Raw genomic sequence first — 25,473 nt, 5'->3', positions numbered from 1 at the left:
AGAGATGAGTAGCTAATTCTACTTAGATTAGTGTTTTTGTTTTCTAGTGCAGCAACATCCTAACTGCATTTGTCATGCCATAAGCCTTATGCTGCATATACCTGCACAGAACTACAAGTAAACTGAGAAAAGGCGCAGTGATTGATTATTGTGCTCATAATTAGTTATGAAGAGTTCAGTTAACTGAAAACTCCAGTCAGAAGAGAAAGCAAATAAACTATCCTAAAATTTATGATGTTTTAATAGGTCATGATATTTCAGAAGGGGAGGCGGCAATTCTCAACCAAATTTGTTCTTTACTGGGCTGCCTAATACGCTTGGCTCAGCAATAATACTGACTCCTTTTCCTTCACTGTTCTGATTATAATTCAGAAAACCTAGTGATGATTTTTTTATTTTAATCATTCTCCTTACCTTTTAATTATTTTTTTATTCTTAGAATTTCAGCCAAAAAAACCTTTAAAACATTATGTTATTAAACAGATGATAAAATCAGTAATCACTGCTTTCTAGTCATTCTTCAAATATTCACATACTATTTTTTTTCCTCTAAATTGAGATTTTTAAATCAACCAAAATTTTTTTTGTACATATTAAAATTTCTTTTACTCAGGTATAATTCTGTGTTAATGTCAGTTGAATAGTCTTAAATCTGTTTTTATTTTTGTTGAATCATGGTTGATATTGAACCCCAATTTTTAATTTTGTTAAAATCATAACCATGTTTATTCTTGTGACGCACAAGATATAACTATATCTTGTCTGTTGTTATACTTAGGTTGTCATCGCCCTTCTTTTGTGGTAAGCAGCAACTACTTTTGACAGTTGGTAAATCAATTGCAGACAGCCAGATGGTAAATATACATAGCCAGTAAGTTGTCCTTGAAAAATGATCAAATTTAGATCTTTCAGAGAGAAGGCAGATTACTTAGAATACACAGTGAACAACTCTGACAGCAATTGAAGTTGAATTATTAGTGATTATCATTTACATATATTTAAATTTTTAAGAATTTAAAAACGAATATGTCAAGTGTGCTTTTCCTAAAGTGTATGTTGTTAAATAGTTTTTCCATTTGAATGTGGAACTGATGGTCAAGTAAGTTTGGGAGATGTCGAATCATGGTCCTACAGACTGCTCACTAGGCCTTCCATTAGCATTGGACCGTCAGTCTCCAAAAGGAAAATCTTGAATATGACTAGTACATGACAGAATACAGTTGAAGACTCTAAACTAATGTATTTCATGAGGTCTTACTATAGTTTGCCTGTCGTACAGCTACACTTTGAAACCAGTCATGTTATATTTTTAAGTAGAGTAATGTCTTAAATGAGAGGCCAAAGAACATGATTCGGAAAAAAGGAAAAGATTTTCATTAATTGAATTTGCAAACCAGGGAGTTCCTATTGTGGCTCAGTGGGAAAAAATCTGACCAGTATCCATGAGGACGCAGGTTCGATCCCTGGCCTCACTTAGTAGGTTAAGGATCCAGTGTTGCCGTGAGCTGTGGTGCAGCCCTAAAACGACAAAAAAATTTAAAAAATAAAAAAATAAGAAATTGAAAACCATATGAAACATGAAGTACTTATAAAGCTTCTCAGTGTCTTAGACCAAGATTTCCCTTACTCACTTGATTGCTCCCTTTTTGGAAAGGAATAGTCACCCCCTATAAGTAACAAAATAAAATCACCCGTTCTTGTATTTTAAAGGGCCTCATGTACTTTCTGTGCTCTGTTTATCTCAGTTGTGTAACATTTATTAGCTAATTTTGACAAGTATTGATAATACAGAAAGTATCTTGGGTAAAATTAGATAATCAGCTGTAAATCAGTATAGTTTAAAACACTTCAATATCTTTTTCCCACTAAGTGGAGTTTTTATTGTTGTGTCCCATGATTTCTCAATGGGAAGAGTCTTTTTTGTACCTTTTTCTTCCCTAGTTCAGTTAAATTGTTGATCATTATATCAACAAATGCCTTAAGTGTTGAAAAGTTTTATGTCAGATATAGTGTCTATATGAAGAGTTGAAAATATGGGCCAGTGATTTAGCTGGTTCTAACAACAGACTAAGTTACCAGATTGATAAAGTGAGGCTAATTGTCAACATGGGAAGTCTTTATAAACTCCCCTCAAAATAAGGCTTTTAATTTAAGAAATAGTATTTTAGAAAAGTTTTAAACTTCTACATATCAGTGAGAACATGGTCCTGTGAAACCAAGATCAATCCAGAGTCTGGCTGAGTCATTTTAGTTTGGATTAATTGCCATAAACTAACTTGGCTATCTTACTGATATTTCCTTTGTTTCGTGGACAACTGAGCAAGACAATTTGGATGTTCAGCTCAAATGAAGCATCGTTAGGTTCTCACACAGCTTCCACCCACTCTTTCCTTTTCCATGGCCAGCATCGTGGTTCAGAGTTCTTTTCTCACATGGAGCTCTTATGCTATTAAACCTCCATACTGATGTCCTTGCCCCATCTCACAGCTGCTACATATTCCCAAATTCCACTTTGCTTTGTTACTCTTTCATCAAAATAATTCAACCATCCCAGTAGTAAATGACCAGAGAAAAGTAACAGACCTCTTTAATCAGTCCTAATTTACCGTTACAGTGGGAGACATTAATATAATTAGCATTTTTCTAAATTTGATGTCTTTAAAGAATTGATTTTCCATAAGTCTTTTACTTAATACTTTAATTGATATAACTAACATCAATTTTGGGAGGAAAATTCCCAAGCCTCTGTGTCAGCTAAGGTTTTTTCCCTCTCCCATGAAAGGTTTCAAATGAAGTAATTAAAATAATTTTAAAATGTGTTGATTAAAGTATCAATTCATTTTCTCTTCTTACACAGACCCTGGTCTTTTTTGCTTAAATTAACTGTTTTGAACCTGATATTTGCCTGGAATCTCTGGTACATTTGCCCTTTAGCCATGCCACCTGTGGTTTGCACATCTGAAATTGATGTGATTGTAGCAGTAGAGCTTATTATGCACTTTATTTAGATAATTAAAATTTCCTCATTCTAAAGATTCACTGGTAATTTTCAAACCCTATTTTTTTTTATTTTCTTATAGAGAGATTGTTGATAGTATAATCTATGCAAGTTCCTAGCTTGAAGCTTTTATCTCCTGCTATTACTACTACTCATCCTTGTCATCTTGCAGCTTGTATGCTGAATTTCTCAAAATATTTGTGGTGAAGGACCAGTTTTCCTTCGGTTGTCATCACTGAATTATTGTAGTCAAATTTTTTTTTTTTTTTGGCCACACCTGCAGCATATGAAAATGTTCCTGGGCCTGGGAGCGAATCCAACCAAGCAGCTGTGACCTGTGTCACGGTTGCAGCAATGCCAAATCCTTAACCCACTGAACTGGGCCAGGGTTTGAACCCACATTGCCAGGGAGACAATACCAGATCCTTAATCCACTGCACCACAGTGGGAATTCCTACTAAATCATTTTTATTGTATTTTTTAAAAGCTTCTTCTGTGGCATATTGGAAATTAAGAAACAAACATACAAATTTTAGTCCAAATCTTTCATCATTAAATTCAAGATATCTGTCTAGTTGTGTAAAAGTTTCCTAATTACTTGCAAATTTTTCTCTTTAAGTGGATTACCTACTTTCTAGAACATACTGTGTACTTCCCTGCTGGGACTGATGCTCCTCCCACTGCCCAAAGGATGCTTTTAGCCTAATTGGCAAAGTCTTACTTGTTAGAATCAATTTGCTGAGATCCCGTTGTGGTTCAGTGGATCCAACTAGTATCCATGAGGATTTGGGTTTGATCCTTGATCCCTGCCTCGCTCAGTGAGTCAGGGATCCAGCGTTGCCAAGAGCTGTGGTGTAGGTCACAGACTCGGCTTGGATCCCATCTGGCTGTGGCTGTGGCTATGGCCAGCAGCTGTAGCTTTAATTCATATGCCTCAGGTGCGGACCTAAAAAAAAAAGCAATTCAGATGCCATCTCTAGGGAGTGGCTTCACTAAAAAAAAAAGTCCATATTTGCCCTTCATGCTTTTTTCCCACTTTGTTCATGCCTTCTCTTATAGTAGTATCTCATTATGTTGCTAATTGTACTTTTCCTGACAAGTTGTGGGTCTACTTAAGGCTGGTTTATCGATTAGTTATCCTTCTTCAATTCTCAACGCACAACAACTTCTCTATATATATTTGTGGAGTTGTTACTTCTTGTATGGTAAATTCAGAACAGCAGTGACTGTCCAAAGATGGGAGATATTTCATATCCCTGTTAGCCTACTAATCTTCTTTTTGAAAAGGCCATTCTTTTCTTTTCCCACCAGAATTTTGGAAACATTTCTGTACAGAGAACGGTATTTATCTGACATAGTTATAATGTAAATTCGTGAAAATTAGAAAGCAGAGACTTCATTTGAAGATTAAAATCAAGATTGTACTTCTTAAGAAGTACTTCTTTAGTAGACTAGCAGCAGTTCTCAAATTTCTTGGTCTCAGGACCCTTTTGTACTCTTAAAATACTGAAGACCCCAGGGAGTTTTTGTTTATGAGATCTGTATCAACCAGTATTTACCATATGAGAAATTTAAACTGAGAAAAATTCTAAAGCACAAGTATACACAAGGATGCATTCCAGTAGCCATCAACACAGTGCCACACAGCACGTAGCCACCGACAGCTCCACTGTCGACTTGTGGGAGAAAGAAACGGAAAGCAGATAACAGTTCAGTTTCATGAAAAGTAATTTTGACCTCATGTGCCTCCTGAATCAAGCATGGGTACCCTGGAGTCCCTGGACCACACTTGGAGAACAGCTGCTTGATAGACAATTCACTTGTCTAATTGCCAACAGAATAATCTGTATTTTTATTTCAATAAAGTTGTAACCTAGCTTTTGTGTTTGTGGATTAGAATTTTTTTTTTTTAATATCTGCAGGGTCTATCATATTACCCACTCTTCTATTAATGTCTAGACATAGAATGTGCTGGAACCTATTACCAGTGTTGGCTTGGCAGCTCTAAGACGGAGACGCTTACTCAAGGAGATGTCATTTTATTTGTGGATACTCAGTAAGGTCATTCCTAGTTATGCCCTGTCAGTACCCTGGCTTTCAAGTTCTAGCCCTTTTTATGATGTATAAACCACCAAATACTTCTGTGGTGGTTCTCCGTACTCCAGAGGGTTTGGTCACTTTCTTAATTATTCCACAAAGTCAAATTTATACTTCTTTGAGGGAGTGAGAAGTCTCTACCTTCAAAATCTTCCCTTCTCTCCTTTGTCTGACCTTTCCCTCCACTTGCCTCAACCTGATCCCTGATGCTGGCTCTCCTTTTCTGAGAGTACAGTCTGCTCTCTGGCAGATAGTTACTTGGCCCCAGTGACTCCTGTGTTTTTTCACTCCTACCCTCTTACCTTGGCTGATACTCTGTTAAATTCTTTCTGAGGTCTTAGTAGGACAGTCAGTCTCCTAGAGTATTTGACGACTCTCTTCAAATTAAATGGGTACTGGGTCTTCCTGAGAGTTCTGAGAATGCGTCATATGTACCTGTCAGCTGCATGGGAATACCAAGAGGGCTGCTGGTTTAGACTCATTAATTCACTGACAGCGCAATATTCTGTTTACTTATCTTTTTATTGTGTGATGGTGTCATGGCGTGAGCTGCAATTTGGGGATTTATCGTTGTCAGTGATAAACTAGAAGCACAAAGCTGATAGAATGTTAGGGACGTTTTATTTTTTAATTCTGTGTCCTAAACATAGTAGGCAGTCAATAAATGTTTGCCGAGTTAATTTTATTTTCATTAGTGTTGATGAAACTGTGAGCTCCAACGACATTACGCTTTAAGCCAGGCCTCTCTCTCTTATACCCAAGGAAACTATGCCCTCACACTGTTCTGAAAAAGTACATGTTGCTGCCTTAATAAGCAAAATCCTTACTGATACTTAATGAAGATGGTTATTTGAAATGTACAAATTCAAATCTCAACAGAATCTACTTCTGACTCTTTGTTAAACACCTCTGCAGAAGTTCTTAGTTTTCTTGAAACTTTGTATAGGTCATACTACCAAGGTATTTTGCAAACCTAGGCTTGAGACACCTTAATTATTTTCTTCTTTTTTTGATTTAATGAACTTGATATTAAAGTTACTCTATTTTATAGGTCTGTTTTGTTATACACATTGCTATCTAAATACTTAAACCAGGCTTCATTGTTTTTCAGAGCTATCTTTTCTCTTTAATTCTCCTGCCCCTGCCTTATTTTGACTATGTTTTCTTCTCTGCACTAATTTTAATTTTTTTTTCCCTGTAAGCCATCAACAACTCTCCTGCTTCTGTTTTTGTTGTTGCATTTTAACATGAATTTAAATCATACCATTGCCTGTAAACCTTCCAGTGCTTGCCAGATAAAGGCCAGCTCCTTGGCATGACCTTGATTCAGAGTCCTTGGTCCCAGTTGTGTTTTCAGCCTAATCTCTAGTCACATTGGACCACTTCTTCCTGTATCACACTCAGCAGTTCCCTTCCTTTGAGTGCTGTGTTTTTGTTTTGTTTTGGTTTTTCTTTTTTTTTTTTTTTAAGGGCCGCATCCATGGCACATGGAGGTTCCCAGGCTAGGGGTCAAGTCAAATTGGGAGCTGAAGCCGCTGACCTACACCACAGCCAGAGCAACACCAATTTCCAGCCACGTCTGCAACCTACACTGCAGCTCAAGGCAGCACCAGATCCTTAAGCCACTGAGTGAGGTCAGGGATCCTCATAGATACTAGTCCTTGGTGAGATTTGAACCTGAGTCCTCTTTGATACTAGTCAAGTTCGTTACCACTGAGCCCCAACGGAAACTCCTTTTGAGTGCTCTTTTGGTAACCTAGTGTGGCTGCCACTCTCTTCTGCCTGGCAAGCCTTTATTCATTTTTTTAACCATCACCGACCACCACTTAGGGTGCAGACACACATAAAGTGAAAACTTAGTTATAGCCCACTTTGTTCCCAGAGCACTTTTTATAAACCGCAGCCATAGCATTTAGCACATATACTCTGTCTTTCTTTTGCATAGTGACTAAAGGAAAATTCACATGTACTGTTCACTCTCGTGTTATATACTTCTACGAATTACTTTAACCTTTTCCTACCCCATTTGTAAAAGCATATCTGAATTCAAGTGAGTGAAAGTGCAGCTGTCATTCAGCATAATCTTGAACTCAGTCTGTTTCTTTTTTTTTTTTAGGGCATCATTTGCAATCTATTAGACCTCAATACATTTTATACCCTACACTAAATATTCTATACAACTAATCGAGGTATATCTGCCAGTGAGAAACTAATGTGTCATAGATGGAAGTACACTGATTTTTATTATAACTATTTGTTCCCCCAGATTATTTCTTAAGAGCTATAGCTACTAAATTAAACTTAAAGGGTATTCCAGACAAGACTCACATGCTCTGCTGGTAATAATACCTTCTTTTTTGGCCTACACTGGAAATACTACAATGTTACAATAAAAATATGTCAGGCTAATTTCTTACAACAAGACTGAGATTGCCTTATCTTGTTTTACTTATGTTCACTTTCACTCTTCTGATTTGTTTTCTTCCTCTTACCTGTGTATTCATCATGTTAGGAGTAAGGAATTTAGAAAATATATGATATAATTTTTAACCTGTTTTAATTCTAGTAACTATATGCAATATGCACAAAGTTTATGACTTTACCAGCTAAAAGCTTTTTCTTTAAAAAAAAATTCGAGAAATTAATGTTGATGGAAATACCTCCTAAATCTTAACCTATCACTTGCTCCAAATCTGAAAGATAACAAATAGAGCTTTAAGTTTTATATTTGCTACGCTAAAACATGATCTAGGGAAAAAAAAAAAAAGGAGCCAAATTATTTAATCACAATGGGAGGGTTTAGTTTTAAGGACTAATAGCTGCCTCATCCTTGGTGATTGCTCGCTTACATAATTTGTTATGAAAGAAAGCTTTTAGGGAAACCATCTCTCCAGAATATTTGTGATTTGTTCTCTTCTGCTTGGGAAGGGTTAAGAGGAGACAACATCCTGTCAGAGACCTTGTTTTTAATTTTGCTTCTCACACTGGCACAGATCCTGCTAAGAGCAGCCCAGATTAGTTCGGAAAACCTTTGAAGAGATTTAAGATGTCCTTCAGCCAGTTTGAAGGTTTTTGTCTTGCAAATCCAGTACAAGGGCGCCTGCAGGCATCTCGACCCTTGCTGTGCTGCTGATGCAGCTCAAGGTCACACTAACCCGCCCTATGACATTCAACAACAACAAAAAATTATGTGGTGAAACTGCTTCAGCGTTCAGCCAACCAACAACTTCCTTTAGTGAGGAACTGAGGAAGAAGTCTTTTTTTTTCCCCTCTTTTTCTTTTTTTGGGGGCTCAAAATTTTTGCTGTAGGAAATAATCCTGGATTTCTGATGTGTGTGATGACAAGGTCATTTCTTAATTAGAACACATGTAAAGAACAAAGCTAAATGGCTTCAAAACAGCTTTGTAGTTGATGGAGAGGATTTAAATTATTTAAAGAGATAGTCACCCATGTATGATGGAAGCTGAATTCTAAAGGCATTAACTCCTTCGTTCCTGTCCACTTGCCCTCACTTTGAATTTCTTATGTCTGGCTTTAGAAGGTTGCATTCTAAACTTAAGAAAATTTATAAATGACCATTTTTTTTAAAGGGTGAAACATGATTTATAAATCAAATTCTCGGATAAACTTTAAGTGGAGAAGTTTCCTCCCCACGACATTTGTCTCCTGGAATTTTTATCAAATGACTCAATTTAGGAACTAGGAATTACAAACTTTTTCTGCTGGCAGCTGTGATGTATTTGTAATATGCTGGAGAGGGATGAATAAAATGCTTCTTTATTATCTCACCTTTTCTTCCTCACTTTGACCCATTTGTGATTTGGAATTTTAGTAAATCAGTTTACCCTGAGTCTTTAGAAAATATAGCGCATAGCATTCATGTTTCACAGCTTTCAAAGAATTGGTGTGAAAAGACACATGTGTTTTTCCTTAGGGGACAAAAAGTAATTTCAGTTTAAAATGGACTTTAAGAAAGTTGCTTGTGAACATGCATGACCTTTTCAAGGCGCAATGAAACCTTGTCCATTGCACTCAATAGCCATATTGGACTCCTCCTTCGTGGGCCTTGTTTCTTTGTTTTGTTTCTCCTTTGTTTCCTGTGAGTGCTAAGTACCAGACAGTAGTCAGAAGTATATAGAGTCCAAGTGAATTGGTTTTCTAAGCTTGAGACTTGATGCCTATCACCTCTTTAGCATTAGAGCAGAATAATCTGAGAGTAACTTTATACTTGATGCTTTTTTGTGTATATCATGTAGAGAAGCACATCTTGAAGTTGTTTATATATAAAATAGCATCATAAAACTTCAGCTTTATGATACTAATGTAAGTTTTCTCAGAACTCGGTTGTTGCCTTCTTAATGAAGATATTTTCCTATAAGTGTGACTAAAGTAGAACCAGGACACATGCTTTAGGAAGATGGGCATAATATTTTAAGTGTGATTATTTGAATTGGTATCTTGGACTTTGTGGGCCACAAGTTGACTAAGTTTGAAGGGATACAATGTGATGGATTGTATAAGAAAAACAATTTAGAGTTAACTAGATATATTCTGGATGATTTTCCTCCAACTAGACACAATGTATTTGAGTCTTCCAGGAAGAGTAAAAAGGTATGCACACTTTTAGGTTATGGCTGTTGTAAAGGATTTTAGGTTTGCAAAAAGAAAATTCTGGAGGGGAAATCTCTATGCGAGGAACTGGGTAGTGTGATTCTGTGCAGCCCTGCCCTTGCCTGGAGTCTGCTGTGCCCTTATGTCATGTATGACCCATGCTCACCTGCTAGTAATTTCTAATTTACTGTCCTAATTCATCGATTTGTTATCACTAATTGTTCTTCATTTACTTCTGTGTAGTTTCCAGTACCTAAAGGGTTGAAAGGTTGCTGTAATTGGCACCCGCAGCTGCTCTTTCTTTTGACAGGGGATAATTTTGCAGCCTATGCTTTGTGTGACAGCTGCCTAATTGGGCATTCTCCCCTTGTAGCAAGCCTGCCTCCTCCAGCCTCCCTGCTGACAAATGGTGGTGGATTATAGATGAGGACACGCTGACCCATTCGACCTTGCTGAGACAGCGGGGAGGGGCCTCCTGCTACTTGAGGGAAGCTTTAGGTCATTTAGAGGACAAGGTCACTAGCCAGGTGGGGAAATGACATGATATCACATGACAGTAGCCTGATGACACGGTCAGTGTGTCAAGGACAAATGCATCAGTATTGGTTAAACATTATTGCAATACTTCATGGAAGGCCTAGTATTTCTTAATTGTTCTGCTGATTTTTTTTTTTTTTTTAAGAAAAAGGAAGAGTGCAGAATAAGACACAGGTATTTTAGCAGGGTTAAAAGCAATTGTTGACATGAAAATAGAGCTGGTTTAGAAAGCCTCCTCCTAAGTTTTTCCAGCCATCTAGAGTATTTTGCTTGTAATTATTGTTTAGTTTACAGTCTCTTGGCTGTCAGTACTTTTCAGGAGTTACTTGAAAATTAAGGCAGGCAGATTAAAATGAGGTAATGTATGTTGTTAAAAAATATTTAACAATTTCTGTCATCACCCTATTCAATGATTGGCATACCTTGTCATATTTTGAAAAAAAAATAATAAGCTAAGTGAAAATGCTTAATTGAAAGGAACCTCAAACTCTGGATTTACGAGCTCAGAAATACCACCATGCTATCATAATTATTATAAAGTGCTCAAGACATCTTTTAAATAATTTTTGAGACCTGAAAATATTTTTTAAATGCCTTGGGATTGTATTTAATGTAAAAATAAAAGATAAATGAAAATCTTTCAGATAGCTTTTTGTTATTAGGAGTACACATGCTTTTCTTGGAGAAGTGGTTGTGAGCTAGTATAGTACCCTTTTTAAGTGCAAAATCTTAACAATCCTTGCTGAGTCTATTAACCCTATATGAACACTTGAAAGAGTAGCCCATGTACACGGTACTGAATAGTCCAGTTTAGAAAAATGCCTCGTTTTAAGAACAGTGAACAGTTTAATGCAAAGAATAATGATCATGATTCTCATTTTCTGGAGAAAATTAATTGTTGTTGAGTACTGTTAGAGATCTAAGCCCTTAGTTCAACAGGAGAAAATTTTATGCCCCTGAGATAGAAGACTATCAGTGGGAAAAAGTGTGATGAATTAGTTCACTGAAGTAGATACATCTGTATTTTCATGGCTTGTGCATGCGTATGAGTGTGTGTGTGTGTGTGTGTGTGTGTGTGTGTGTGTTTAATTTTGCCTGTGCTGTGCATGTGTTTAGCTGCTCTCAAACCCCTAACTCAAGCTTGGTGGAGGTTTAATCCTGTGTCCTTGTACACGTAGACTTGATTAGTAGTTGTGGTTATCTCAGCAGAAGACACACCGCCCCCTCCTTGAATTGGTCGGGACCTGGGCATTGGGGAGTCAAGGCAGAGGAGAGAGAAAAGAGATTTTACATTAGTATTCCATGAAAGCCTTACTGTCTGCAGAACAAATTGATTGCTCCGTTGTACCTGTGCTTGGCACCACTGCTGTGAGAGAAAGGTAGGGTTGTAATCTGTTTTATTGTATTACATATTGTGACACTCCAGGAATATTTAACTCGCGCTCTTTCTATGACACGTGCTATAAGTCTAAGTAAAAACAAACAAACAAAAAAAAGGAAATAAATGAATGGAAAGTATGCAAGAACAGTGGGCTACAGCTTTGTTTACTTCAGCCCATGAGAGTTCATTCGAATAAAATAATTTTGCTGAAAGCGTCACTGGGAACATAACCTGATTGATAACGAAACCCTATAAAGTGTTCTGAGGCACTAATCTGTTTCACTGCTTGCAACGTGTAAGGCAGAGATGAAATTCAAGCTAATATTGGAGGATTTTCAACACAAGATAAATGGGAGAAGTCAGGGAGGTGGTTATGGACCTAATTAGTTTAAGAGATGATTTTTAATTATTTTCCAGTACATTATATTGTTAAAGGACCTACATAACATGATGCAAAGAGTCGGACGGAGATTTTCATTAAAAATAAAAAAGAGGTAGCCACCATACCACCTGAAACCGTGTTAAGGAAATTAAGAAATATATTTACTTTATTCTTTTACCCATTTCATTTGTATAGACATTGCACTGCTTGATTCTGCTGTGGGAAAGGAAACTGCAAGGTTTCTTCCAGTCTTTTAAAATGTATATTAATTCTGTGACTGTTTTTCAGGTAGACACTTATCGTGTAAAATTTGAGATTGCTTAATATGAGTTGAATGAATGTTTTAGTATTTCACAAAATGACGGAAATAGCTGGGATTTGATCCCTTGCCATTCTCAGGCATTCTTGAGCTATTGCCGGAGCTGCACTCTTTACATTATGTGAAAATCTGTACTGTGGGGGGAGAGGACAAGTTCCTCTTGTCTAAGATTCTTGCCACATGTGAACTGCAACTGCCCTTTGCCTCCTCTGGCCCTGTCCTGATCTTTCCGTTATAATCATAGTGCTCGCTTTAGGAGAGCGAGGAAGCAAACTAGTTCACTGATGGAATTAAGGTGGTTTTTCTGTTGTTTACTTTTATGTTCTTACAATTAGTAAGTAGCTTTACATTTTTTAGATTGCATTTCACTTCCCTTTAAATATGTGAATAGTTGTTCTATATTTGCTAATTATACATTGTAAAAACACTCTGATACTGAAGGTTTGTGTAATCAGAGGCTGTGGATGTTGGTCTCCATTTATTCCCAGAAATGTGGGAATAGAGAAGCATTTTAAATTATTTGTTAAATAGCAAATACTAGATTCTAGCATAAAACATTGATTAAAATTAATTCTTCACAGTCCTGTTATTTATTAAGGAAGAGACGTTTTGAAATAACTTTTTAACTGAGTGGCAAAATTACGGCTATTAAATATGTTTTCAGTTGGATAACAGCCATCAAAATTATTAGTATTGTATTCTTATACACTTTGTTTTGTGAAAGGTTTTTTGTTTTTTTTTTGAAAAAGGGTTCATTGAGAAAATGTAGAGGAAAATAAACCTTAGAACTAAGAAGCAGAATATTTTATTTTCCCGAATAAAACACATTCTAAACTCTTTCTAGGTCTAATTTTAGTTTTTAACTTTGTAATTACCTTAGAAATGTTGAAAACTTTGTTTTTACCCCTACAGAAGAAAGGCATGAAATACATGTATTTAATATTCAAGCAACTCAGATTGGGAAGATAATGGAGGGAATACCAAGTAGAGGAAATTGATGTTTTCTTGTCGTGGTGGTTGTTGTTCTTTTTGATGGAGTAGGAGATTGTTTTTTACAGACAGAAGCTGCATTCTTTGTTTACCAAAATATCCACAATGCTTAACACTTCTTCTGGCACCTAGTATCTGCTCAATAAATACTTGTTAGTCAAATGAATAAAGAACACTCAGTCAGTCTCCCTTCCCCTCTACATGCACCCTTTGTTGTCCCTCCCCTCTGTTAACAGTTTCAAGGGTTCTCCTGGTAGTAATTTTTAGCATCTGCTTCTCTTCTGAAAGCATTCTAGGTGTTGAAGGAAGGGGAATTCAGTGTTTCAGAACCAGACTAGGAACCGTGTTTGCAGAATTGTTGGCAGTCCTAGTGGCTCAGGTGACTGACTGCCCCCTCAATTGTTCCTCCTCAGAACATAAAAAGGCACCTGTAGACAAACATGCTTAGAGATCTTCTTCACCTCAGAGTGCCTCCATCCTTTTTCCTCCTATGCTGGCTTGCTGGGATGTAGAAGTTTTTAAATGGTGAAATCTGTTTCTTCTTAGATTCATTCATGAGTCTAAGGTACGTTAGGTCTGCTAACCAATATCAACATTATTGTGAAACATCCGAGAAAACTACATGGTAACAGTGGTCAGACAGATCTAGGTACATTAAATCTGTGGAGAAAACAAACGTTAGGTCTGCTAACCAATATCAACATTATTTTGAAACATCCGAGAAAACTACATGGTAACAGTGGTCAGACAGATCTAGGTACATTAAATCTGTGGAGAAAACAAACGTTAGGTCTGCTAACCAATATCAACATTATTTTGAAACATCCGAGAAAACTACATGGTAACAGTGGTCAGACAGATCTAGGTACATTAAATCTGTGGAGAAAACAAACCTTGGGCTTGTTATTATGATCACTACTCTAAGCCATGAAATGAAAGTCAGTCATGAAGACAGCTTTAATATGTGGGTGATAACTTCTCTAAGCTCAGTTAATGAGCAGATGTTTTTATTGTAAGGTGTTCAACATTAGCTAGGCTTAGACCGCAGTTTTTGAATAGTAGAACCTTACAAATCAGTTAATATAAAGAGTAGATTTAACAGATGAGGAAACTGGGCTTTTAGTCACGTCACTTTTAGGCAAGTCTCTTTTAGGCTTGGTCACTCTTATAAAAATAGTAGCTGAACTGTGGCTAAAATACAAATTGCCTATCTTTTTATAAAAAGTGATGACTTTTTTTTTTTTTTTTTTTTTTTGTCTTTTTTGCTATTTCTTGGGCCACTCCTGCGGCATATGGAGGTTCCCAGGCTAGGAGTCGAATCGGAGCCATAGCCACCGGCCTATGCCAGAGCCACAGCAACGCGGGATCCGAGCCGCGTCTGCAACCTTCACCACAGCTCACGGCAACTCCGGATCGTTAACCCACTGAGCAAGGGCAGGGATCGAACTCGCAACCTCATGGTTCCTAGTTGGATTCGTTAACCACTGTGCCACGACGGGAACTCCAAAAGTGATGACTTTTTGACATGATATCAACTCTTTGATTTTATCCTTCTAAAATAATAATTGATATGTTGATACTCGCCAAGTCTTATACCTGTAACCACAGTAAAGTTTAATTCATAATAAAATGGACTATAAATTAAAGCAAACTGACACCGAATCATTATATATATTTATAGTGATATAGGTTCAATTTGCTTTAATTTACAATCTATTTGGTTATGAATTATACACATACACACTTATTTATTGTCCCCAATAAGTTTGGATCCAGTGTGGTCTTTTTTCCTTTTTTTTTTTTTTTTCTACCAGTACTCTTATACCATAAAGAATGAGTATCACTTAATAAAGATATTAAAAACTAAGAAAATATATACAATTATAATATCTGTATTAGAATAAATTTGTGAAGAGTATAATTTTAAATAATACATTCTAGTCTATTAATTTTTTGGCCCTGCCCACAGTGCGGAGAGGTTCCTGAGCCAGGGATCAAACCTGTACCACAGCAATGACCTGAGCCATAGAGTCTATTAATATTTAACATTTTAATAGTGTAATAAGGCTGGGCAGAGAAAGTAGGCAGCCACCTGAGACTCTTGCTGGGCAGGAACCTCCGAGGAGGGATACTAGTCAGGCATGGCCTCCTTCAAGCACAATTAAATGTCGAATTGCCAAATTCAAGAAACATTCCAGTTCAGATTGTTCATGGAAAGATTAGACTCCAGGGGGTAGAGTTGAGGTTTGCAAATAGGTCCCTGCTGTACCTGTCAGATGGGTCTCCAAGTTAAAGACAGAAGGTCCTTCCCAAAATCAGTGCCTGGCAAGACTAGACCTGCCTTCCTCTACCTGAACCGGTTTTATTTCCAGTGCAGAAATGAACAAGGAACAAGCAACTAGAGGTGCTGTCAGAAAATCAAATTGACCACACGTAGGGGTAGTGGGGAGAGTAGAAGGTAGTGGAGGTGGGATTTAGGCACTTGGCTATCCCATGCTCACAAGTAAGTTTATATAAAGCGTGTAAGTGGCAAGGATGGCCACTGTTTCTAAGCCTTTCCATCCCCTTAGTAGATTATAAATTAATTAATGAAACTAAACTAAACTTCACACCTAGCTTTTCCCTTCAATGATTGGGCAGAGCAAGGTTTAGAGACATACTGTTTAACCTCTCAAAACTTCAGTTTGCCCATTTTCAAAATAAGGATTATTATCATATCAACCTCTTTAAGTTGTAGGGAAGATTAAATGAGAAGACATTTGTATACCTGGACCATTATATACATCTGATAATTATTTGTTTGTGGATGTTTGTGTCTAAGTATAAGATAGCCATATGTATGCTTTACACAACTGTTAATAACAGAGGACTTGACTAGGTAACCTTAATATGATATAGTAGAGCTACTTGGGTATCTCAAAATCAAAGATACAGTCTTTTTATCTTCAGTATGCAGCGTGATGAAGCTGACTGTAAACTATTATTTCATATTTCAAACTAAAAGAAAAAATAGCCTATAATTTTAATGTGATTCACTCCCACAAATTATATATTTTGTCTTGATCAGTTACGTGATTTTTATTTGTATTGACTTTATCAAAATATGTATCAAAAACTGTGCATAATTTTCAGTGACCGTCTTTCCCTCTAACCATGTAAGATATATAAGTGAATCATGGATCTCAATTTAGAATTACAGAAATAATTTGGAAAATGAGAACCCAGAGCAGATAAGGTAAAGTTTAATTTGTTTAAATCTTAGCTAAAATGTTTAGCTTTCTTCAAGTGCCATTCATAGTTTCTAGACTTCTATTTACCCTCTTTAATTATAGAAATTACTTAGCAATTATAGACTTTTGTAGATCTTTAGGAGACTAGGGTGATCTGAGTCAACAAATGTTAAGTGCCAAATAAAAAGCAACTTACGTTACTTTTCTCTGGAATGCACAGAATAGAGGAATATTAGAAATTGCTCAAGATTTGATCTCAGTTTAAATAAAATTTTACTTTTTCATTAGATAATACTTGTAATTTTAAATGAATTCTTTCTTTTGATTTTTATAAAAGTGTATTACTTGAAAATCAGAAGGATTTTTTAAAGCTAAACCTTGTAATCATCTTTACTTGGCTTACCTGAGAAATTTAAGTAATTATATATAAATATATAAAACATATATAAAATAGATAAATATGTATATATGTATTTCCTATGCTGCCAGTTGCTTTTCAGTATTACGTATACAATTAAGTGATCAGAAGAAACTAAGAATATGTACAGGCATCTCTTACTCAGCAAAAACTCAGTGTCTCAGACATGCCTTTGGCGAACAGAGTAAAACCAATCCTTATCCTCATGGAGCAGTGATTACAGTGTAGTGGTAGAAGACAAGCAACAAACAAGTATTAGAAAGATAAGGAAAAGCAAGCTAAAAAATATTACAAAATGAGAGAAGTCCTAAGACAGCTGATCTCCTGGGTGCTCTACTAGGGAATGAATGGGATACCTTTTTACCTAAAGCCACTGGGAAAATATTGTCTTAGGATGTGACATTTAAGCCATGTTGTAGAGCACGGCAAAGGAGCAGCTGTAGGAAGAAAGTGTCTCCCTGGAAGAGGGACCCACGCATGGAGATTCTGAAGGGCCAGAAAGAGATGTCTGTTCTGAGATGGAAGGAAGCCCATGTGGTTGGAGTTATGCTCTCCACTTTGGTAGCCTTGGGTCACAAGTGACTTGTGCAAATTGAGGTGTACTCTAAGAGCAAATTACACACCAATTTAGAAGGCTTAGTATGACAAAAATGATGTGAAATATCATAAGAATTTTGTATTGCTCTCATATTGATTAACCCAATATTATTTTGCATATATTGGGTTAAATAAAATTCGAATTAATTTTACCTTTTTTTAAACTCTAAAAATTATGGCCACTAGAAAATGTAAAATTACATTTGTGGTTCACATTACGTTTCTGCTGGACAGCGCCTGACTCAAGTGTAATGAGCAAGGGACTAAATGGCATGAGGTAAGACTGGTTAGATTCTCTGGAGCCAGATTATGCACCATAGAGAGGAATTCAGACTTTATTTGAAGTGAAACAGGAAACCATTATGGGTTTTTAGTCAAAGGGATTTATCTTTTACAAAGAGCATTGGCTACAGTGTGGAGAATGTATTGGAGGAGGGCCAATTAGGAAGCTAATACACAGACACTCAGAGCTAAACCGTTATCACAACAGCTCTCAGATAGTGTTATATAAAAAAAAATAGTATCTCTAGGAGTTCCCATCGTGGCTCAGTGGGTTACGAAACTGACCAGTATCCATGAAAAGGAGGATTCTATCCCTGACCTCACTCAGTGGGTTAAGGATCCAGCGTTGCTGTGAGCTGTGGTGTAGATTGCAGATAAGGCTCGGATCCCATGTTGGTGTTGCTGTGGCTGTGGTGTAGGCTGGCAGCTGCACCTCCTTTTGACTGCTGGCCTGGGAACCTCCATGTGCTGCTGCAGGTGTGGCCCTAAAAAGCAAAAAAATAGTATCTCTAATCATCCATGAGTTTTTCAGTCTGATGGATTTTCTTAAGCTATCAGTGTATTGGTTTAGGGTTTACATGTATAGGAAGAATAATCTTTCATCCATGTTCATGAAACATTAAAATTCTTGCAAAATTAAATTTCTACCACCCTACCAGAACACTGTAATTTATGGAAATAGTAATTCTTTAAAGTCATTTATGGCTTTAAAGATTTTCGAAAACTTTGGCAAACCCATAATGTTTCTTAGTATTTTGTATTTGGAGTAATTGTTGAATGGTTTGATGGAAGCTACTGATATCACAGGTCTATAATTCTCTGTGATACGGCTCGTTCTTCTTTTGTAAGTAAGCCTGAGAGACTTAGAGAAATTAAGCAAGTTGTTAAGGTTATAGGGGAGTAAGTGACAGGCTATTCTAAAACTTAGCTCTCCCGTGTATATGTTGTGATTTCCTCTTACCTAAGTGCTCCTTTTATGTAGTGGGGGGGGGTGTTTGTATGCATGACTATGAATTAGATTGGCCATGTTGTATTTGGTGAATTCGATTTGCCATATTTTATTTGGCTCAGAAACTATCATTGTAGTACCACAGTTTAATTTATATAATATTGGAATAATTCTTAGTCTTTGGCTTTTTACTGTAATTTATATTACTCCGATGGTGTAGGTTTAGGGTTATTTTTCATAGTAGTAAAAAAAATGCAAGACATGGCAATATAGTTTAGTGGGTTATTTTTCTGAATCGTTCTCGGTTTTTTGCTTTAGAGGGAAATTTATTTGCTATAGAATCTGCTTCCACTTATGAGTACTTAGGGTAATAAATCATTAAATCATTAAATCTTTTTTACACCTCTGTGGGTGAGGTAACATTATACCCAGAATCTCCCAAAAATTAAGTTAGTATCTGAACTGAGATTCAAAGTCTGAACTCTTCGCTTTAGTGTGTTACCCACTTTTTAGGTATCTTTGAAATTAAGTATCTTCACAGTATCCCTCTTATGACCATTTACACTATCAACAGTATTTTTCCTGTAAAAACCAAAGATCATTTGAATTCAAGTGAAAATTTTTGAGATTTTTAAAAATCATATTTCTTTAGCAGAATTGAAATCGATATGTCATCACTGACAAGACTGATACTTTTTGATAAACTAATAGTTTTATTTCCCCTGGTTAATGAAAATAAGTGAAAAATGGAGTTCCTGTTGTGGTGCAGCAGAAGCGACTCCGACTAGTAACCATAAGATTTCGGGTTCGATCCCTGGCCTCAAATCCGAGGGTTAAGGATCGGGCATTGCCGTGAGCTGTGGTGTAGATCACAGACATGGCTCAGATCCTGTGTCGCTGTGGCTGTGGCTTAGGTTGGCAGCTGCTGCTCCAATTAGACCCCTAGCCTGGGAACCTCCATATGCCATGGGTGTGGCCCTAAAAAAAAAAAAAAAAGAAAAGAAGTGGAAAAAAAAATGATATGTAGCACTCAAGGAAGCTTGCTGTGCAGCATAAAAATCTGGCAGTTTTCTTTTACTGGATGATCTTATGTACGATAGGATAGTGGAATCAGTAGGCATATTACTACTAAGAGTTGTCATGTAATTTAGAGTATCAAGTCATAGTAAAATACTTACAGTTTTCTTTAAATTGCAGATTCTGCTAGTTAGGAATTAGAACCAGGAATCTACTTGGTTTGTAATATTATGTTATAAAAGATTGTTTAAAATACCTGAGTATCCAAAACATTTGCCTTGAAGTACTATTTAACTTTAGATTCCATTATAGCATTTGATTTTGGATAGATTTTGCCTAATTAGTTTAAAATAATATTAAAACAATTATGTAAATTATTATCAATATCTACTAGAGTTATAAGGAGCATAAAAGGTGAAATAGTAGCATTTCTTGAGGACTTGCTCTATTGGATGTTTTATGTATATAATTTAATCTTCTCAACTGCCCTATCAGATAAGTTGGTATCATATACATTAAACTGAGGCTCATACAGATTTACCCAGTTATAGAGCTAGTAGATGAGCCCCAGTGTTTTTATTTTTAAATTTCATGGTATCCTTTGGAAATGGAAACTGGCAGGAATTTTTTACTATACAGATTGTTGGAAGGTGTAAAAAAAAGATCCTTTAGAAGTGAGCTGTGGAAAATCTGAATCAGGTTTTTTTCATCTTAAATTGTTGGCGATTGACAGCTGGCAGATTGAAGTTGTGTCTAGTCCTGTGCGTAGCCAATACAGTACCATAAAATAGTTTGTGAAGTCAAGTTTCTCAGTCCTAGTTTTTTTGTTGTTACTGGTCTCGATTTTAGTTGGTTACTTCCAGTCATCTTTTATCCCCAGGCCCATCACTGATAACACAAAGGCTAAAGGTCTTAACATGGCAAATGCAAAGATTACCCCCTGTAATTGTACAAGTGCTTTTCCTATTGGCAGTCCTTTTAGATAACCAAAACTGACTATTGAGCAGATTTTAAGAAGGTTTAACCATTTTTATCCCTTCTCAGACAGAATTTTACAAATAAGATTGACTAGTAGCAACTTCTTGGTGCCCATTTTTCTTAAAAGTAGAGATTCAAAGTACATCCTTTGTTTTGTTCCAATATGCAGTTTTCAGTGTATAATTTTGTTCTTCCATTTTGCTAGTTATACAGAACTCCACCTGGCTCTTTTATTTCCAAACAGGTATTCTAACCATTTCTACTTCACAGTGTTTATGCTACTGAATAATAGATCTAGGACAATTTATTGCTAAATTTGGGGATTTTTTTTTTTTTTTAGTACACTATAGACGTTTTTAATAGATTGAAGGAGTTTTCTTCTCCCCTTTGTGTCACTCCTTCTGAATATTCCTTCAGTGTGTTTATTATTTTGGGGGGAGTGGGTGGAAGAGACACCTTACTCGGTAAATCAACTTCAGTAATAATTTTGTTGTAGCAAACCTATGTTTACAGTTAGACTTTTGGGGGGAAGATGCCAAGTTTTTGACTTAGGACATTTGAATGCTGTTCTTCTATGCACATAGAATACAGAAGTTTATAAACCGCATCAGTATATCAAGAACCTCAAAACTCACTCAGATTTGTAGGTTCAATGTTTAAGTGGTATCTTTGCCAACTGTAATTTATTTCAAAATAGGCTGAATTCCTTTAGCTCTATAAGATATTCAGAACAGAGGAGAAAACATTGGTCAGAGAAAAGGGGAAAATTCTTAAAGGAAAAGCCAGCTTTTAATCTGACCATCTCATATGTAAAGGGACAATGGTATTAGTCATCTGCAACTTTAATACTGGGAGTGTTTTGGCAACTCTGTCATATGCTTGGGCTCTACAGTTACTGTGGGAAAGTAAATGGAACAGTGAGTACCATGTTTTCTCTGATTTCTTCCTTCTCATAAAGAGTATATTAATTTCTTTATTCTGTTTCCTTTTTGAAAATGTGGTACCATTCATGCAAGTATTTTTACTTCCTTTTGATTTCCATGAAATTATCTCTAAAGCTCAACTGCAAGAAATTTGGAGTGACGCTTTTAAAAAGTCTTCTTTTTGTGGGTAAGAGAGAGGATGAAAGAAGGCCTTTTATTCTATCTAGAGTGGGACTGTATACTTCCTCCTGAAAGGAGCATCAGTCCTAAATGATGAAGAGAGAGGCAGAGTGATTACACTTAGCTGTACTAAGGACATTCTCAAGAAGGAAAGAGCTAAAAAAGCCAGAGTAGGGGAGGTGCAGTAGAATCTTAAAGAGGACCTTGTTGCGCCTCATGCTTTTAAATCAGTAAAGTGAGGCCCCCAAAAAGATGGTAACACATGGTCACTTTTTTTCTTTTTTCAGTATCTCTCCTAGCCCCAGAACTCTGGGACTTGGTCCATATGGCCTGATTCAGATCTTCCCTTTGTTGGTCCCACCCACATCCTATTGAAAGGCAGAAGCATTTTACATCTTATGAAGGAAGGCATTGAGTGAGACGTAGTTGGAGAACTGTAGCCGTGGAACCTTCTGCCTCTTTTTGTTGTTTATTCCACCTTGGAGTAATTGTTATTTCTGATTCCTTCCTTCGGGCACTTGGTGGAACATTTGGGGCCAAGGCTGTTATCTAGAACCAGGAGCCGCCAGAGTTTATTTAAGAAGAATTGGAGGCAGATGGAAACCCAGTAGTTTACAGCAGCAAATGAAATAAAAGAAGCACCTGGAACCCTTAGGTCTTACCTGGCCTTATCTGACGCAGGGTAACCCTGCTTCCCACCCACCCCACTTCACTAATAGGCTCTGACTGCAGGCACTAGAAGAGTGTAAAGATGCTTGATTTTAGCTGCCATGCCCATTTAGGGACATATTTTGCTAGAGATGAGTAGAGGTAGCTGAATTATGATCCCCTTTATGTGATATTTTGCTATTTGGCCCTCTGAGCCAGAGCCATCTGGTCTTTATTTCCTTGCCAACTTCGGTATAACCCATCCACCTGCCTCTGTGCTAGGTTCCACTTCAAGGATTCATTTTCCAGTCTGCTCGTACATAGAGCTTGAATACCAACATATCCCTTAAGATTTTCTTGTCTCTTATCTGGTTCCTGCTATATAGCTCACTGGCATGGAGCCTTACTCTCTTCAGATTAACAGGCATAGTACCTAGGCTGTATATTTGGTAAAGGTATTCCCTCTAAGCTCACTTTTCTTTCATCCCTATATTCTCAAGGTCTTGAACCTTGCTCAAGGCTCTTCCTCTAGGGCTGGGACAATCCTAGTCTGACCCACAGTTGAGCATTAATACCTGTATTATTAAGTATTAATAATCCACTCCATTCCACCTTAATCACATTTCCCAAAATAGGGAATACAGTCTTCATGTCAGTATCAGGAGCCTTTGTAGTTCTGAATGCCAGCAGCATCATAAGTCAGGTAGAATTAGCTTAAGATTTGAGAATTAAAAGATGGAAAGAAGAATTAGACGAAGTAAACCATTTGAGAGGTTGGGAGAGGGAGAGGAAGGCAGGAAGAAAGAAAAGACAGGAGGAAAAACATGCTTAAGGGGTGAAACAACTCTCGACTGTTGCCCTTGGCTAGTGGGACTGGAGTCCTGAGTTGAACCCAGTTGGTAGGTTCTCACTCTGCAGTCGTAGGAAGTGCTTTTGAATTTAATAGTCCAGATTTGTTGTCTTTTTTTTTCTTTCAGGGCCACGGGTGAGGCACATGGAAGTTCCCAGACTAGAGGTTGAAACAGCTACAGCTGCCGAACTACGCCACAGCCACAGCAACGCGGGATCTGAGCCACATCTGTGACCTACACCACAGCTCACGGCAATGCCAGATCATTGACCCACTGATCGAGGCCAAGGATCGAACCTGCATCCTCATGGATACTAGTTGGGTTCAATTCCACTGAGCCATAATGGGAACTCCCAGATTTGTTCTCATCTTAGCAAAATTACAAAGTGGAAGAAGTCAGGAGACGGACAAGGAAATGGACCACCTGTGCTCTTACCTGGTTTCTTCTTTCCTTGGTTGAGAAGAAGATCAATATTTTTTTTTGCTTTTCATGTGAAAAGGAAACTGAATCTTTATTTCTTTTCCATCAGTCTTTGTCTAAATGAATTGCTCTCTTCTTGAGTATGAGAAATTGTTCTTAACATCAGACAATTTCAGTCTCCTCTGCCTACACATACCTATAGAATATATACGTTCAGGTAGGTTCAGCCACTTCAGGATGAGTTAAACCGCTTGGCCTAATATGAAAATAAAGATTTGTCTTCTTTTAAATTCAAAGGAGTAGGGAAAATGATAACACAAATTAAACTGTAAAGTTCTTCAACATCAGTAAGTTTCACACAGCTGCAGGGATGACTTGACGAAAGGACGCGTTCAGCCAGATGGCCTGTGCTGGCCTCCTTCCCATTCCTGCAAAAGATGTTATTCACTCCCAGGGTAGCTCAGGGAAAGAGCTGATTATGGAATTAAAACAACCAACATCCAATTAACCCCTGTTTTGGTCAGTGTTTCCTACACAGTTTGGATAATTGGCATACTTGAGTTCCATCAAGGGAGGTGGCCGGTTTATTGGTTAGTTCAGGCTCCTGGGAATAAGAAATCTGAAATTCTCTTATCAGCTCATCCCCTGCAAACTCTGGGCATGACCTTGAACGTTGTCTTTACCTCTGTGTCATTAGCTTTGCCCATTTGAAAATTGGAGGTATGTGTTGGACGTGGACCATGTATGAGGTGGAGGTACTGTAGGAAAAGTGACGAAAAAGTGTTGATATTTGCAGAGGTCTTTAAACTGGGATTTAAAGGTATAGTTTGTCTTACAGGGTGTTTATGCAGTATCTTATCGATGCTACAGTTGCATAGGTTATAAGCCTATTCCACAAAGCTCAAGTGCAGGAAGATTTATTAGAGGCATGTAGCAGGTGCTTCAGGACCCAGTGGTAGGAGTGCATTGCATTTCCTTGAAACTGGAAAACCATTCATCAGCCCTTTGCTGTCTCCTCTCTCTCTTCCTTTTTTGCCTTTCTCATCACTGCCTCTCTCTCTGCACCTACTTCATTCCTTCCTCTCAGGATACTCACTCCTCTGTATATTAATCTGTGAAATGTGGCCTCATTAAGACAACCCGGAAATGAAGGTTTTCAGTCTCTTTGAATCACATACTCCAGGAGAGGAAATGAATTGGTCCAGTTTGGTCAAATTCCTGAAGTGCTCCATTCCCCTTAGGCTAGTGATCAGGGAACAGATTCTTTATGAAGAAAGTCTAAGGAAGGAAAAAATGATGGGCATCTTTTGTACATGAAATTACTCTTTGGTTTAAGTAAACATATCTTAGAAAATTCAATAATTAGCTAAGTTATTAAACTGCAGATCCAGAGGGTTTTTTTTTGTTTTTTGTTTGTTTGTTTAGTTTTTCAGGCTATATATAGAACACGTTGAACATTTAACAGATAATTTTGAGTGCCTCTAAACTATCAGGTATAGAGACACAAAAACCAAAGACAATCCCTGCTCTCAAGGAGCTTTATGCAGAGTGACTGAAGTGAAGAAAAATTTTTTGAGAAACTCCTCTAGTCTGGTTCTCTGTCTATAGAATAGTTAACATTAAGAAAATGCCAGGCATAATTCATTTAATACAATAGCTTGATG

General features: G+C 37.1%; 1 protein-coding gene and 1 long non-coding RNA gene across 13 annotated transcripts in view; both read left to right on the top strand.

The window, feature by feature from the left end:
- LOC146397825 (uncharacterized) overlaps window positions 1–25,473 on the top strand; it is a 226,180-nt gene that overhangs the window by 42,944 nt on the left and 157,763 nt on the right. The window lies entirely within an intron of this gene.
- LOC146397826 (uncharacterized) lies at window positions 11,536–17,226 on the top strand. The gene is made up of 2 exons (XR_014825007.1): window positions 11,536–13,965; window positions 14,182–17,226. It is a non-coding gene; the product is annotated as an uncharacterized LOC146397826 (long non-coding RNA).

Source organism: Sus scrofa, chromosome 13, assembly GCF_054392235.1.
Source record: "Sus scrofa isolate SSC_HxYL_T2T_F1_AM1 chromosome 13, Sscrofa_HxYL_maternal_Yorkshire_Landrace_v2.0, whole genome shotgun sequence".
Lineage (NCBI taxonomy): Eukaryota > Metazoa > Chordata > Mammalia > Artiodactyla > Suidae > Sus > Sus scrofa.
The sequence above is the reverse complement of the archived record's forward strand: the minus strand, read 5'-3'. Positions and strand labels throughout refer to the sequence as shown.